The sequence below is a fragment of the Cervus elaphus genome, chromosome 21 (genome assembly GCF_910594005.1).
Source record: "Cervus elaphus chromosome 21, mCerEla1.1, whole genome shotgun sequence".
Classification (NCBI taxonomy): domain Eukaryota; kingdom Metazoa; phylum Chordata; class Mammalia; order Artiodactyla; family Cervidae; genus Cervus; species Cervus elaphus.
The window spans coordinates 18,791,206-18,795,780 of NC_057835.1; the positions used below are offsets into that span (position 1 = coordinate 18,791,206).

The 4,575-nt window shown below is 47.0% G+C and overlaps 1 non-coding gene across 1 annotated transcript; it reads left to right on the forward strand.

Annotated features, from left to right (window-relative positions):
* Positions 1–2,937: 2,937 nt before the first annotated feature.
* On the forward strand, positions 2,938–3,043 carry LOC122679715. The gene has a single exon (XR_006336505.1). It is a non-coding gene; the product is annotated as a small nucleolar RNA U13 (small nucleolar RNA).
* The last annotated feature ends 1,532 nt before the right edge of the window (positions 3,044–4,575 follow it).

Genomic DNA, 4,575 nt, shown 5'->3' on the forward strand with positions numbered 1-4,575 from the left:
GACAGGGAAGATGAGAAGGGGCCAGCCACACGAGGAACTGGGGTGGAACGTTCCAGAAGAGTGAGCTGGACACGCAGAGGCCGTGTGACAGGAGAAAGGTTGGCTTGCTCAAAAACAGGAAGGGACAGTGTGGCTGGAGCACATAGCATGGGGAGGAGGGCAGGCCTGAGAAGCTTCTAGACAGGTCACAAAGGTAGGACAACCCAGACCAGAGTAGAGGTTAGGACTTTACTCCAAGGGAGAGTTTCAACACCCTGCAGAACTCTTCCCTTCCTGATCCCGCATGCCTGCAGGACAAGGTGACCAACAGGACTCCCACTCATAGGCATTTGAACAGATTAATGCCCTCTGCTCTATTGATGGAGGAGACAGCCCCGAGATGGGAAGGGATGTGTCTGAGATCACGCCGAGGGGCTAGGACAGAGCAGAAACTGGAACGTGGGCCACTGGAAATAAAAGTGGCGCTCACATGCTCAGCAGTTACCATGTGCAATGTCCATTCAGTCTTCTCACCAAGGGCCCACCAGACTCTGAACCCAGGGTCCTCTGATGCCAAAGCCCACACCCTTTCCACCAGGCTGTTTGAACCTAAGTGTCCATCAACAGAGGAATGGATAAAGAAGACATGGTACATATATATGATGGAATAGTGCTCAGTCATAAAAAGGGATGAAATTTGTTCATCTGTAGAGATGTAGGTAGACCTAGAGAGTGTCATACAGAATGAAGTTAGTCAGAAAGAGAAAAACAAATATCCTCTATCAACCCCTAGATGTGAAATCTAGAAAAATGGTGTGGATGATCTTATCTGCAAAGCAGAAATAGAGACAATATATGGACAACAAGAGGGGAAAGGGAGGGTGAGAGGAATTGGGAGATTGGGATTGACATATATGTACACTATTGATATTGTATATAAAATAGGTAAGGGCTTCCCAGGTGGCGCTAGTGGTGAGGAACCCACCTGCCAATACAGGAGGCACGTGTAAGAGACACAGGTTCGATTCCTGAGTTGGTAAGATCCCCTGGAGAAGGGCATGGCAACCCACTCCAGTATTCTTGCCTGGGAAATTCCACGGACAGAGGAGCCTGGCAGGCTACAGTCCATAAGGTCACAAAGAGTCGAACACAACTGAAGCAACTTAGCATTACAGCACATAAAATAGACAACTCGTGAGAACCTTCTATACAGCACGGGGAACTCTCCTCAGTGCTCTGTAGTGATCTAAATGGGAAGGAATTCCAAAAATAAGGGGATATATATTATGTATACATATGGCTGACTCACTTCACTGTACAGCCAAAACTAACACAACACGAAAAGCAGCTACACTCCAATAAAAATTAATTTTTAAAATGCTTAACAAGTAAATAATTTTTTTAAATCATATGTCAGTATTCCCAGGTATTTCTTAAAAACTACCGGAACTTTCTTTGGGAAACACCTCAGAGCCCAAGCAGATGAATGAAACAAACGAGGTGACAACTGGCAAGTGAGTCAGTTGCCCTCATGAATCAGTCCATTGAGAAACACATGAACACAGTTTTTAAAGTAGATCAGGGAAGCCACTTACAAATAGTTATCACTATACATACATACCCCATCATCAAACGTGCCTCTCTGAATGTCCACTGAACCTGACTGAGGGCAGAAGGGTTTTTCTTCATAAATGACCCACTAGGTCCGGCTCCCCATGGTACCGTGGAGCTCAGACTTCCACTGCACAGACTATCTGGGAGAGTTTATTAAAACACAGGCTGCTGCATCTTACACCCAAAGCTTCTGAGTCAACAGGTCCAGATTGGGGCCAGAGAGCTTGCTTTTCTAACAAGTTCCCAGGTGATGCTTGTGCTGCTGGTTTGGGGACCACAAAGAACCACTGCTAAAGGGGATGCTATGATCTCTGCCCAGATCACTCTTTTTTAAAAAAATAATTCTATTTATTTATTTATTCTTGGTTGTGCTGGGTCTTTGTTGAGCTTTCTCTCTTTGCGGTGAGTGGAGGCTATTCTTTGCATTGCCCAGGCTTCTTCTTGCAGTGGCTTCTCTTGTTGTGAAGCATGGACTCTAGGTGTGCAGACTTCAGTAGTTGCAGTTTCTGGGCTTTCGAGAACAGGCTTAATTTTTGTGGCATATGGGCTTAGTTGCTTCACAACATGTTGAACGTTGGTCCCCTGCATTGGCAGGCAGATTCTTATCCACCATACTACCACAAAGTCCCAGATAACACTTTAGGACTGAGGCCTTCACTTGCCCAGGAATTGGCCCTCCACAGAAATTGTTCTTAATTCAAGGGCACTGCCTCACCCGGAGTTATCACCCCATCCTGTGAGCGGCCCACTGCAGGTCAGTGGAGAAGCTCCAGGACCTCTGTTTGGAACAGCTCTATAGGGCCAGCTCAGCTTCAGAGCTCCGCATGGGATGGGCTGAGGCCTCCATGGCAACTGAATCAGAATTCAAAGTCTCCCTCTGCCTTCCTGTGTGCTTCAGCCCTGCAGGTGTTGTTCCCCAAACCACTCCCCGTGAAACACCCTGAATTCAAGTTTCTGTCCCAGAGTCGGTTTCTAGAGAGTTGGTCCCAGAGTGGGTGCTCGAAGGAAGCAGATTGCAGTGGATCTTGAAGCTGATTCACCCCCTTCTCCAGCTGGCTGACAGGTGCTCCAGCACTGGGGGTGGGTTGAGGGTAAGTAGAGTAAGCACAGCCCTTGGGTGATATAACAGTGGAAACATGAAGCCTTTCACTGGCAACAAACTGGAATCAGTGACCTGCAGATGGGAATGAAGAGCTGGGTGCAACATCTCAGGCTTTGGAGAGGTTTGTGCATGCGTGCATGCTTAGTCACTTCGGTCAAGTCCAACTCTGTGTGACCCCATGGAAGGTAGCCTTCCAGGCTTCTCTGTCCATGGGATTCTCCAGGCAAGAATACTAGAGTGGGATCCTTTTGTAGTTCATGAGCATGATGATTGGGTGTTCACGCTGCTGCGTGACATGTGCCTCCCTCACAAACCTTGTTACGACATCGGCACATTACCTGTCTGACGTAAAAAAAAAAAAAAAAAAAAAGAATACTAGAGTGGGTTACCTTGCTTTCCTCCAGGGGATCTTCCCAACCCAGGGATCGAACCCACGTCTCTTACATCTCCTAAATGGACAGTTAGGTTCTTTACCACTAGTGCCACCTGGGAAGCCCTTGGAGAGGTTTAGATGAGGTACTAATCATAATGACAATAAAACTTGGTGGCTCTCCAACATGTCAAGGTCAGAGGGCCACTTTGGGAATGTCTAAAAAGCCCTCATCTCCTGCAGTCAGAAGATAGAAAAGGCTGAAAATAGGGCCCATGTCTTCATTATAAGGGCAACAGAGCACCAGAAACTTCTGAACCCTGGCAATTCTGTTATGCCAAGGTCAGAACTTTAGTTAGAAAGAAGAGGGGCCCTGACACCTGGAATAGGGACATGAGCATGGATGTGCTCAAGAACATCGAGGCCCCAGATCCTCCAGAACTCTCTAAGCCTGCAGAAGGGGGCCAGGACTCCTACCAAATATAAGCACTCCTGCTTGGCTTTGAAATGATGCAGGGAATTATCTCCCCTTCTCTGTGCTGCAAAAAATCACATGCCCCCAACCCCCACTCAGTTAGACCTCCACCTCACCTTCTGACTGCCAAACCCATGTCTAAGGTGACGTTATAACCTTATTCAGTCAGAAAACACTGGGTTTGCTAGGCTTCCCGGATAGGAATGGGAGTGATGGGATCCTGGCATAATAGATGCCAGATGGCACTTAGCCGTCAGAAGCAAGATGAATGCAAACATCATAAGGAGCTGCAGAGTTACAGGTTGCTAGGGCCTGACCCACCCACCACCAGCTGTGGAGATGGTTAACAGAGCGCAGCATCCCTGAAGACAAGTTAGATGAGCAACTGCTCAATACACACAATTGGAAAAAAAAAAAAAATCAAGAATCAGGATCTCTTGCCAAGTTCCCAGACCTGAGCCCATTTTCAGACGTCGACTCCATTGACTGAAGGAAACACCAAACCCCAGGAAGAAGGACTCAGCACCACCATGTCAAAGTGACCTCCAGGGTTTCATTCTGGAAGGGAAAAATACCCAGGAATTTTGAGTACTGTTGCATTTAAGGTCTGAGTTGATACATTTCCTTGCTCATGTTAGAATGAGAATGGCCAGGGGGGCCTAGTAAGAAATGGAGTCCAGGTTCAGACCTACCCCTCAGTGGTTATTTCCACAGCCAGTCCCTCAATATACAACCAGAATAGTTGTATAGTTGTATATCAAGTTCTGCCTTGATAGTTGGCATAACTTCCGTATTGTTTCCTTGGCCTGTGAAGTCGGAACTATCAAAGTGTGGAAGGACAGGTAGAAACTTCTGAAGTGGCCTCCACCCATCTCTCCCCCACAGTAGATAAGATAGTAAATCAAAATCAGCATTTCATCAGAGAGAGATAAGGTCCACCCTTACAGATCTAAAGGTTATAGAGATAGGGGCTTCCCTGGTGGCTCAGACAGTTAAGAATCTACCTGCAATGCAGAAGACCTGGGTTTGATTCCT